The 12,330-nt window shown below is 42.5% G+C and overlaps 1 long non-coding RNA gene across 1 annotated transcript; it reads right to left on the bottom strand.

Annotated features, from left to right (window-relative positions):
- Positions 1-573: 573 nt before the first annotated feature.
- On the bottom strand, positions 574-2,283 carry LOC119646455. Its single transcript, XR_005248742.1, has 3 exons — positions 2,146-2,283; positions 1,005-1,374; positions 574-946 (listed from the first exon to the last, which is right to left on the bottom strand). It is a non-coding gene; the product is annotated as an uncharacterized LOC119646455 (long non-coding RNA).
- Between the last annotated feature and the right edge of the window lie 10,047 nt (positions 2,284-12,330).

Raw genomic sequence — 12,330 nt, 5'->3', positions numbered from 1 at the left:
AGTTGTCAGTAATCTGGATTATGTCGATATAAAGTCGAAAAACATTTCCCACAATCTCGTCAAAATTTTTCACTCGGTTCTAGAAAATGAACTAGACTGTGAACCTTACTTTTGAGTGATTTGTCAAAATTACTGTGCAGATATACATTGTCCCTGAATTCTACCTTTATCTCTTCCGCTCCTCGTTTTACAGAAGAGCTCGCAACCACTTCTTGCAAGTTGATTCATCATTCCTGATTCATCAGTAGTTCAAGAGAATTCTTATTCATAAAGACTTTAGAGAGAAGCCTTCCAATTCAGAAAGTACCCTTCAGAAGGCCAAAGAGTGTTGTTCGAATTTTATTACGTTCTACTTCGACAATTTTCGGGACTCATCAATTTTAAACAACACAAGACAATTATTGCGCAGCATATTTTTAAAATGTCAATATTTTGATTGTTCCTGTACACTAAAGTTAAATTGGAACAGAAAATATCACTTACAGATATCATATTTTCGAAAGTGTATATTTTCGGGCAAACCGAATGTATGTACACTCTTGTACATTGGGAAACAACAAAGTGAACGCTGCATTTGCATATGTCCGATATTCAAGAGTACTAATCACGTGCATTCATCCTCCTCTACGTTTCCCATCAAGTATGACTTGGTGGCGGTATGGAAACCATTCGCTTTTGGTAATGACATTCAAATGTGGTTAGCAAACCCTGAAATCTGATCCCGAGATGCTGATTGAAAAAACTCGGAACAACGAAATAAGAAATCGTCACTGGTCTGTCCTCTCATTTAGTTGGCTTGAGGGTTATCGTAATCAAAAAATAACTGCTGGTCCTGGAAAAATGAACTGCAAACCTAATGATAGCTATAAGAGCCATCTGGTCAACATCATGTATTTGTCCCTTCAACTCTTTCCTTTATGTCAGATTCAGTTGATGCTCCTCAAATCTGAAAAGCAATTTAACTTTGAATTATTGGCGGATTTGGTATGAGGGTCTGCTAGTACCGCAAATATCAGTAAGCTTGCGAGGAAGATCCAAAGGAATATAAAAGATTCCACCCAACGACAACCCAAACGGTATCACCAAACTGTCTTAAGTCTTTTGATTATCTCTGCCTTGAAATTTTTCTTGTTGTCGTCGTTGTCGTCCTCGTTCCCATCTCATTTTCGACAACGAACATATCGTACCACAAATGCACTGGTTTTAAACTGTCACGCTTTTTGGAAATCCTTAAATTGATTCACTGCCAATGTATCTACCTATTACACGTCCCGATCTCGATACCCGACTGCATAAATACTACGAACGTATGCGGTTTCCATCTCCGGTGGTGTGGGCCGGTGAATTAACACAAGGTGGAAACAAGGTGGAGTGCTGAAAAGACCCAAAAGATATGTATGCTGTGTCGAAGATTTGTTTAAGCCAATTAGCCGAGGTGTTGAATGCGACAATCTTTTGCGTAAGAACAGACTCGCGGAGCGGCGTGACAGTATGCCGAAATGAAAAATTACCTTGCGAGCTGAGTGATGTCGTTTAAAGCCTCAAAGAATGCTATAAATATTGCTATTTTACTATGTATTAATTAATTTGGGGTAATTAACTAAATTGCATCCGATTAAACGACGAATGTAAGAGGCCTCACTGGTGAGGACACTTTCACATGTACTTTCAGGATATCATGCATTTCTGTCGACATAAATTCATCTTTTTATTAAAAGCATTTGCGAAAAATTTATCTTGTGTTTCCTGTTATAAATAATCAGCTATGTCAATATTTTTTGTACTTTGTCGGTGGAAAAGTGAGGAAGAGACTTTAACGCTTTCACAAATTACACTCAACTAATGCAAGTTGCTGTCCTAAATCTTTCGATTTCATCGATGGAGGAAACGTGGAGAAGTGCAAATTTTTTTATTTCAAACTCAATGAGCATTGATGACACACCGAATACATACATTAGAACACAAAGATATGATTGATAAGTGGGACTGAAGCTTTTACTTTCCACAAAAAAAGCTGAATTATGAGCATACGACGCATTTGCTGCAAGTACTTAATTAAAGACCTTCGTTTAGAATATGATGTTATTCAGTGACATTTGGTAGTTATGATATATAATAATAGATAAGTGTAGGGTTATGTCTTACCAAAATCTTTTAATTTCTCTCTTTTACCTTGTATCTGAAAAGGTCGATTTCCTTCAGATATAACGGAATGAACTGCAACGAATAAAAGAAACGAAAGGATAAAAACTTAATAAAGTGGATGCTGCCTGAGAAGACGACTCGAAATGATAGGCCTTAACTGACTAATAATTGTTTATTGACAGATTTTTATACATCAATTCCGCTTACTATGCTAAATACTTTTTTTAAGGTTTTGGGTGGGGTGGTCCTACGATAAATCAACGTTGCTACCATTGTCCAGCGAATCATCTCCCTGGATGTCAAAAATGGTATATTGAAAATGACAGAATTTCCGGACCTCATTGCACATCAACCAAACTCTTGGAAGACAGTCAAAGAGGACCCAAGGAAAACGCAGTGCTCTCAACCCGCCAGAGGGAAAACAAACAGTCGACAAAAGGAGGTGAGGGGAAAACAGCGCGAATCTGCCGACGAAAACACAGCAAGAGGAATTCCGCGAGATGGTAATCAAGCGGACCAAGCAGCATCCAAAAAATAGAAAACTCAGTAACAACAACCTAAGTTGAATAGCGACAACAGTGGCTCCACTGTACTATTGCCGAAGTCGGATACTACGGCAACACCGGCTTTAAGGAAAATAGGAGCAAGTCACGGTCAGAGGCTATTCTCATCAAGCCAAACTAGGCTCTTCAAGAATTCCCCAACAACGTCAGGCCAGAAGACGCTGGGTAGATGTTAAATCTATCCGGCGGATTCAAACCGTGATATATTTGTCGAGCTTAGGTTGAAGACTGATAAGAACTGTACGTTCTGCGAGACAGTCCATAGCATTCTAGGCACGAAAGCAGTGATTTTCAGCCTAGAATCCAAATAAGGACTAGGTAAAGACAGCGATAAAATGGTTGCCAATATGTGGAAGTTACGTCGGTCAACTCCAGAGGACAACAATTGGCTATTGTCACTGTCCCTGGCAAGACAGCGAGCCAACTTCTCCATTGCGGGAAAATAAAGATCAGGTGGATTATTTGTGGAATAAGGCGAAGGACAGTTCCGCCAAAACAGAACTTATTGTCCTAAATGCCGGTAGCGCTCCGACATTCAGACGCCCTGATTGCAAGGCCCTATCCCTGACCTAACTTTTGCTACAGAGTCCTTAGAGTCAACGGTCCAGCAATGGAAGGTACTAGAAGATTTCACGGCCAGTGATCATACATTTCATTCAAAGTGACAAACGGCTATTCCCAATGTTCTGTCCGGCAAGCACCTACCAGGTGGAGCATCAGGAAAATTAATGTTGCAAAATTTGTCGAAGCTCGCGCAAACGGGGTAAATCAACGACAAGACCTAGGCGTAGACAAAAGAACTGACTCAACAATGAGCCATATCACCGCACATTGCATGCATTGGCTCCCAAAATTAAATTGCAATGTGTACTGATGGACAACTAAAATTGCAAGCCTACGAATTTCGGTAAATTGCTTAGCGATCAAGAGGCCAAGACGAGGTGACGCTTAGATCCGCAGAATTCAAGATTGAAGAAAAGGAATTCTGCCACGAAATCAACAGATAGAAGGTACGCTGCTGGCAGGTGTTAATCAACGACGTAAACGGAGGGCCAAGGGGCCTCGGCTGTAAGCTGGTTACGAAGAAACTCGGTGCCCATCGGTCAGCCTGTTCTTTGGAAGCAACGAAGATAGAAGAAATCATGAAGGCCCTTTTTCCTATGCATCCCTCTGACGCTCCCCATGAGAAAATGAGTACTGAGGCCTGCCCATGCTTCACTGTAACGAAACTAGAAGAAGCGATCTTGTCTATGAAGGACAAAAGAGCACCAGCACCATCCGGTATTCCCCGCGAAGTGTTGGAACTTGTATATAATACGACTCAAACTTGCTACTCAACGGATTTAAAGCACGATTGACAGAGGATATCCCTCCCCCGCGCGAGACTTGTGCTGCAAGCGCCGTCAAAGTATCGTCCGCTCTGAATATTGGACACAGCGGGGAAGCTGATTAAGAAGCTCATCCACGACTGGTTGACACAATACGTGCTGCGGAAGAATACTCACCAACACAATATGATTTTATAGCAGGGTGATCTACAACTGATGCCATTGAGGAGGTGGTCCAAGCAGTAAAACTCGTTGAGGCACACAGTCACCGCTGTCGGCGAGTAGTGTTTCTTGTGGCGAAATGCTTGAGCCACTGGAAAACCGTTTCCATACTCCTGGCTACATATTGTGGATGCTGAGGAACTATTTGAAGAAGCATGCCCTACTCTACGAAGGACAGTGGCAGCACGATTGAGCGAGCTGAACTTATACCGCGAATGGTGATGCGACAAGTAAGCAGATAAATGGCTGGATTTTTTGGAGCCTTGGAGGAAACTAACGTCATTGTGCTGACCAAAGAGAGTGTTCTCACAGTCCCCCTATTTAGGTTGATGAAACCATAGTCTAGTCGAAGCGGCCGTGAAATATCTCCGCATCATGTTAGACACGGAGGTGAGCTTCTTCGAGCAGATTCGTAACTTCGCAGACAAGTCTGCGGAGGTTCTTTATTCAGCAGGAGTCGCTTGCTGATAAGTCCGGTTCATTCCCTTCTTCTTTACGGTTCTGACTCCCTCAATAAGGAAATGTACCCTCTGCGAGTTGAGTCCACCTTTCGTACTGTCTCGAAACCAGCACTCATAGTGATAGCGGGAGTTATTCCGATCGCGCTTCATGCTGTCGAGCGTAGACTTATATACCTCGGAAAAGGCGACGGAAATAAGAAAGCCGTCGCAAGTGAAGAGGAAGCCCGTACTCGAGAGGTAGATGAACCGCTTATCTCATTAAAACTTGCAGCCGTGGTTCAATCAAAAGCACGGTCGACTATTACTTAACTCAGCTGCGCAACGGACATGTGCATTTTCAATCTTACTTGCATACAGCCGGTCACAACGGTCACGGTCGCCAGACTGCATTTATTGCATTGTGATGGATTAAGCCTGCCGCACCTTTTTCTTCTGCAGAAAGTGGGAGCGCCATCATCATCACCTTTCGAAGGCGGGCTTGCGTCTCCGGACACCATTATTGAGAGCATGCTACAGAGCGAAAACGCTTGGAGCCGAGTGACACGTTAGACTGAAGGCATTCTTAAGGCGAGAAGGAGAGAGATGGATAGGAGAAATGGCCAAGGTAGCTGTGACTCCCTTAATCCACAGGGTTTTGCTCTTATACTAAATAGACCTAGCCTGAGGTAATGTGTCAAACGGTTCCGAATTAGAGTCCTCCGCGGGGTGTTTTAGCCGATTTGTCCGTCTAAAGCAGAAGTCTAACACTTTATATAAGCCACAATTCTGGAAATTTTGAATGCAACCCAAATACTACTAACAAAATTATAGAAAGTGAAAGCTCTGTATACCAGTTACCGAATGTAGTTATATTCATTGGAACCAGTCTCAGTGTCGTCGTATGGCTCATAGATTTCGTCGCAATGTGGACTACGGAATCATCCATTCTCATCTAGGGGGCCAAAAATTCTTCGGAAGATTCCGCAGGATTTTCGCTAAGAACCCAGGTCTACTGGGAATACATAAGGACTGGCAAGATCATAGTCTTGTAGGGTAAGGTGAGAAGCTTCGAGTGAAGCCGTTTTTGCAAGCTGAAATAGGCTCTAATTTTAGCCAATAACCGTACGTGGATTTCATCGTCATGGTGGCTATCAGTTCTAATTTTCGACCCTAGATAGGAGAAGTTATTGTTGTAGTTTCCTATGTTATTGTTTTCGTTTAATCGGTTCGATTCGATGTTGTTGGTTCTTTGTTCTTAGGCGCTAACGTTGTCACCAGGTACTTCATGTACTTCATCTTGCCTTCATTAATGTGCAACGCGCCTGCTCGATTTGGATGAAGGTAGACTGTACATCCCGGGTTGTCCTCCTCATAATACCAGTATCGTCAACCTAGGCCAGTAGTTAGGTGGGCTTGTTATTAATTGCGATGAAAAATGAAAATTCTGTAATTTCGCTGAATTTACTTATTTTCGTTTGGTAGGTTCATATATAATACATATTACACAAATACTAGATATTTTAGGCAATGAGTTTATTGGCCTATCAAATATGTATTTAGTCGTGGGAATTGCAATTTACCGTTCAATGCTCTTTCAATCGTGTCATCACAATGCCAATATGAGCAAGTATTTGTTGCAGTTCACTTCCCTGAAGGACTTGAGCTTCAATGCTATAATAGTCCGAACAATATTTGCTGCATTTGACCATGAATTAATTGCCGATGAGAAAGCGATGATTATAGTCCATGATGATTAGTCAGGTCGAGCTTTTTAAGGTTCTATGTAAAACATAACTCTGCCAGTCATGCCCAATTTCCTCGTGGCCAATGCGAGGAGCCCGGTGCGCTGCAGTGTGTCATTTTCATACCAGAAACTCTTAAGACCTCCACTGCTGTGGAAAAGGCAAGAAGAGCAGAATGCAACCCACTTAGATTTTCAAAGCCAACTCACAGGTTTCACTAAGGATAGCACCTCGCCCACCCCACAACTTGCGAATTCTTTGAGATCCCCGAAGCGAATTGTAATGTATGCCTAGCATAACTTCATAATCCTCTATGGGCAAGTACCCCGTACAAACTACCCATTTGCGCATGTCTGACCCAAAACCTCTCGCATGTGATAAGAAGGCCAAATCTTGCTTGATTAAGTGCATGTGGTTGGCCTTCCATATCTAAAATCAGGCAGTCCCCCTGCCAAGAACCCGCTCATTCCCCTCTATGTTTCTATAACTAGAAGCGCAGAAGAGGGGGTCTTTGAATGTTTCGCCACCGCGACTGTACCGCACGTTCTTACACTCCCCTCCATGGATGGATGGATGATGGATATTACCACTAAGTACAAAGCCTTAACGGCACCTGGCGCTCAGAATGACAATGTTATGAACCATAGCACCAGAGAGCTGGCGCCAGCCTGAGGCGTCCCTCTGCTCACAGCCCAGGTTGTTAGCAGGGATACTATCAACTCCTCCACTCCTTTTCTGGTTAGAATGTTGTTGTTGAATGCTCTCTCTATATCCAAGAAGACAACTAGATATTCCGGTCGTAGTATAATGACAACTTTGCCATGCTTATTACCTCAGGCGACCGCCCTGCGTAATTATACTTGGGTTGAGGTTCACGACACACTCTAAGCTCATAAATACGAAAAAGGTGAAACTAAATGGCCGAAAGTTTTTCGCAAACTCATGATAGCGCTTGCTCGGTATGAAACCCATGAGATACTCAGGAATTCTGAAGGCTATGAATATCTTGGGAATCACTGTGGGGTTACAGGTGGAGGAATATGCCTCTCAAGCAAACGAGGAGCGTGTACAGCGTTAGGAGGGGACTGACGCAGTGAAAAACGCGAGAATCCAGCAGAGAGAGGAGCAAGTAGCCAATAAAAAACTTCTTAAAGAAAAGAAAGGGGAGCTCTATGGACCTGGCATAGCCGATTGAATTGTAGTTTCACTAATCGTGTTTAATTTCATTGTTTATCTTTAAACGCGTTTTCCCAAAAGCCATGTTTTTCAAAAGTTTTGGCAAGGGCCCGACTAGAGTCCTTAGACCAGGCAGAAAGCGTTAATTAGGGCCGTGTGACGAGTGCCTTTAGGCATGAAACTACAGTAATAGCTCACTATGCCTAAGAACCTGAACGCCTTTAACTGTCTTAGGCAGGTTGAAAGCTTGCGATCGTTTTTACCTGATGAAATGACTTGAGAATTTTACCTGCTATTAGAGGAATCTACTTTTTTCAGGTAACGGAGCCATGCGATACTACTATGCCAAGAGGACATCTGCCTTCCATTACTGGTGGAAGAACGAAAACGAAACTTTGTACGTCATAGGTTTCTAGGCAGGGAGGCTTTACCAGAGGCTTAGAGGAAACCCCGGTGGCGATGATCGAAAACTGCGTGGCAACTAAAAAGAGGCGATTTGTAAAATACAAATGAACTGTTTCAAGCAGCAGCGCGAAGAAGACAATATAAACTCTTAGTGTGCTACTCACAGGGTGCTAATAGGAAGACTATGAAAGCCTTCTGCAAGAAATTGTTGCCAATTCGTTTCCTCACCACCAAAATACCTAAAGGCAAACAGTCATCCAGACCAACAAGTGCATAATACCTTACTTACCCTAGTTACCGAGGACCAGTTACCGGAAATATAGAGAAGAAAGGATTGATCACAACAGCGCCCCAGGTGTGTATGACATCCTTGGGAGAGCATGGAAGATGGCAGTCAAGACTAAGCCCGAACTTTGCCCAACACCTTTATGTCGTGCCTAAACAAGGAGTGGAGGCTTACACAGCGGAGACAGGAAGAGCGGTAAGGTTGGCTTTAGCGGGTGAGAAGAGAGAAATGGTGTTAATAAGGAACCGTTGAACGAAAAAGATCCTGAAGGTGGAAGTCGGTTGACATAGAATTGTCCCTAAGCCGACCATTAGGTACCTAGGGATGATAATTGACGTCAAACTGAGCTTTAGAAAGCACCTAGAGTGTGCACTTCAAAAATCAATTAGTGCCAATGCGACACATTCAAGTATGTTGTCGAACGTCGACGGGCCGCAACACTGTGGAAGATTACGTTTACGATTTTTACTGCTTTATGTGTCACCAGTGTAGGCGGAGGTGCTTGAAAACTCTGAAAGAACGGCTTTGGCTCTGAGGCTGATGACTGAGGATTTGCAGGGCTTTTACAACCACGTCAAATGAGGCAGCACTGTTGATGGCAGGCGAGTATTCCATGCAAAATGTATGGAGGGGCACATAGAACTTAGAATGCGGTAAGGTCAGAGTTGCATGATCTCTGGCAACGCGGATGAGACGAGTCTTCAAAAGTTCGGTGAAGGTACAGGGCCGTTACCAAATTTAAGGGATGGCTTGAGAGAGAAACTAACTACCACATTACCCAGTTCCTCACGGGGCACGGATTGGGATGATGATTCACCGAACTGTTCTGTATTCAGTAGCAGACCGGAGGATGTAGAACATGTAATGTGTCACTGCCCAAGGTTCACGATAGGAAGAAAAAACCTGAATCAAGCGCTGGAGCCCGGAGAGTATAGTTACAGAGATGATAAGGTCGAAGGAAAACAGACTCACGGTTTCTTCCACATTTGTTTAAATACAGAACGAGCTAGCAAAGGAAATAAAGTGGTGGCAAGCTGAAAAAGCGGGAAGCATGAATGTATAAAGGCAAACCCACCCCGTAAAGTAATACGTAAATGGTGATCAAGGGTAGGGCTGGAAAGATCGGAGGGTTTTTTAGTGGGTGTGAATCACGCACTCCCTCTAGCTTAGACATCGGTGCGGCTTACGAATATGAAGAATCGAGACGCTCTCTGCCTTTATAAAATATTATTTTCAATTTTCACAATTTAGATTCACAATTTTACAGACAAATAGATGGAGATAGTATAATGGACCTATCGAACCCCAAGTGACCCTTCTAATTTTTTAACCTAACCCACTCTAAATTGCTGGCTAACCATTTTTATCGCCTACTGCCTTTAAACCTTTTGGGGCCACCCTAGGACATACATCTTTGGTGAAACTAATGGATTAAATGATGCACTGCGGATAACGGTGCAAGTAGTTCAGAACAACTTACATTTTACCACACCTGCTGAAGAAAACCTAATTATTTCTTCGTAATTATGTTTACTGCTGTTCTACGATTCTCCTTTTTCAATCACTCGGAAACGCCATTTGCGTGTAGAAAATATGCATTACCTTTGGTGGGCACTTGAAACGGGCTAGACTTATATGATATTATGATTAATTTCAAACCTGTTACCTGGGTTGAATAAAGTGAGCCCGTGTTGTACTGGAGAAAGCGATAAGGAACCAAATTTTTCCCCCTTTGAAACGAACTTTTCGATTTTCTGACACATCATTATTTATGGGAAGATTCTAAACACATTATCAACTCAAATGAAATTCCACGCTCACAATAATTTATTCATCCGAAGAAAAAGATTTTTTTCCATCTGAAATCACGAGGATTTTAATTCATTCTAACTCAGGAAAATACCAAAAGTGGACATTTGAATACTATAACTCAAAGACGGTGGATAATAATCTTGACACAGTAGAAGAGGGTATTCCTATTGGAGCCTGCATAGACTCGGATCCAACTCGCCATCGAGGGTCCATATATGAGCCTCAGCACATACTTGCTTAGAAGCGGATGCGAGTATATCGACGAAGGTAAGTAGAAAGATTCTCGACGGTCCTAATCAATACGTGAAACAGTCACAACTTTCTTTCGATGATTTCTATCAGGATTTCACGTTTTTCGCGACAACAGCCACGACAACAAACCGTAAATTATTCCGCGAAGGTGAAGTGTTGATTTTTCTTGGCCAATGTCTTTTCGGATACGATAGTTACTGGTGGTGGCTGGCGTTGTTGTTGTTGTTATGAACATTGTTGCTTTTTCGTTCGGCAAAGTGATTTTGATTTTATTCTCTCGGAGCTAGCTGGCTCAAGTGGTTACAAGACACCTTCCTTATTTCTAATGGTGTACGCCACGTTGTGGTGCTCAATTCACGCTTCTTTGCCTTTATTCTTGGTGTGATCAGGTACATATTTATATGATTAGATGTGCAAGACATCCATTTGAAACGTTGAACTGTCAGGTATGACCTTTCGAACCTGTCGTCAACTATTTTGCATCTTTGATAGGAAATCTGTTGCTTGGTGAGATAAAAACAACGAATAAGTGAGAAGGAAGTGAAATTCGATGCAATAAATCATGATAGCCACGAATAATACAAAAATAAGGAAATTCGAACAGACGTGTTTCGTGCATGCTGAGAAGTTCTAATGGTTTCATAATGAATTCAACAAATAAAAGTGCATCATTAGTATCAGAGTCATAGAAAGAAAATCCGAGCCTGGGGTGAAGTTTCCGGGCCATTGACTACTCAGAGCAGTTATTACTTGCTTAAGCACTTTCTACATCATGCTTAGAAGACATATGGGACACTTGCCGTAGCCTTGGGTATTTGGCACCAGCAGCAATTATATAAAATTTCTATTACTTCGTACAACATGGATTTGGAGCCACATCGTACTCTTTGGCAACATGCTTCGCGAAGTAGTGATACTTGAGCACGAAGTAGAGGAAAATCTAAGCCAAGGGTCAATATAGGTATCCATACTACCAAAACATCTATCTAATTTTGTTAAATCCTCTATTTGGGCCCGGAAAGAATCAACCCTCCTCACTCTTTTGGCAGCCCTGATCAATATTATATATAATTTTCAAATCAGGCTTAACGGTAGTATGTGTCTTGCGGGAGTTTGCAGATTCTGCACTGCAATACTTAACACATACCTTGCGAAAGCACACAGAACACAGCAAACTGGCTTAGGAATACAAAAACAGAACTGTCGACGTGTGCTGGGGTTAATACATAAAGGGCACACATTGTGACAGCCTACCGTCTCAAAGCCGCAATGATCGCGTTTTAGAAGCTTCTGCGCCGCCTCTCACTCAAAAGATAGATATACAGAAGCGATCATGAAGAGTTTTTAGAAGCAAGGGAGAGGGCAAAGGTGGGTTGGTGACTGATCCCTACAGGTAATTAAAAGGTCTAAATGTCCCATCAATTACCGATTTCACAGCATACATACCTGTGCATGTGGATATATGTGTGTAAGCACTCAGACCCTAGTGGTCCATTGTACTCGATTCCCTCATCTAACAGAATCTTCTGGATTCGTTTTTGTATCACAGGTTTTCCGTCAGTGGATGTGACGCTACTTGGTCTAGTTGGTCCAGCACAAGAATCCTGATGTCTGATGCTTCCATAGGCGAGGCAATCACATAGCAAATGTTCCGTGGATTCGGCTTCCTCATTACAGGATGGACACCTATCATCTTGGAGAATTCCAATTACGAACAAACATGTGTATACCCGGCTAGTGAATTATGGCTAATTAGAATGCCCACAATAGTTCTGCAAATCTTCCTGCTTTCGACAGGTTAAACGTTGCCGTATGTTTGTTTGGTTCTGACAAGAAAAGAAAAGCTTATCCATCTGTCATTATGGGAAGCTTGTTCCAAGTTTATGATAGCAGCATTAGCCAATGCTACTACACCCCAATTGCTGGTTCCGATCCGTGTATGCAGAGCGCATCAGTATA

Source organism: Hermetia illucens, chromosome 1 (genome assembly GCF_905115235.1).
Source record: "Hermetia illucens chromosome 1, iHerIll2.2.curated.20191125, whole genome shotgun sequence".
In the NCBI taxonomy this organism is placed as follows: domain Eukaryota; kingdom Metazoa; phylum Arthropoda; class Insecta; order Diptera; family Stratiomyidae; genus Hermetia; species Hermetia illucens.
The sequence above is the reverse complement of the archived record's forward strand: the minus strand, read 5'-3'. Positions and strand labels throughout refer to the sequence as shown.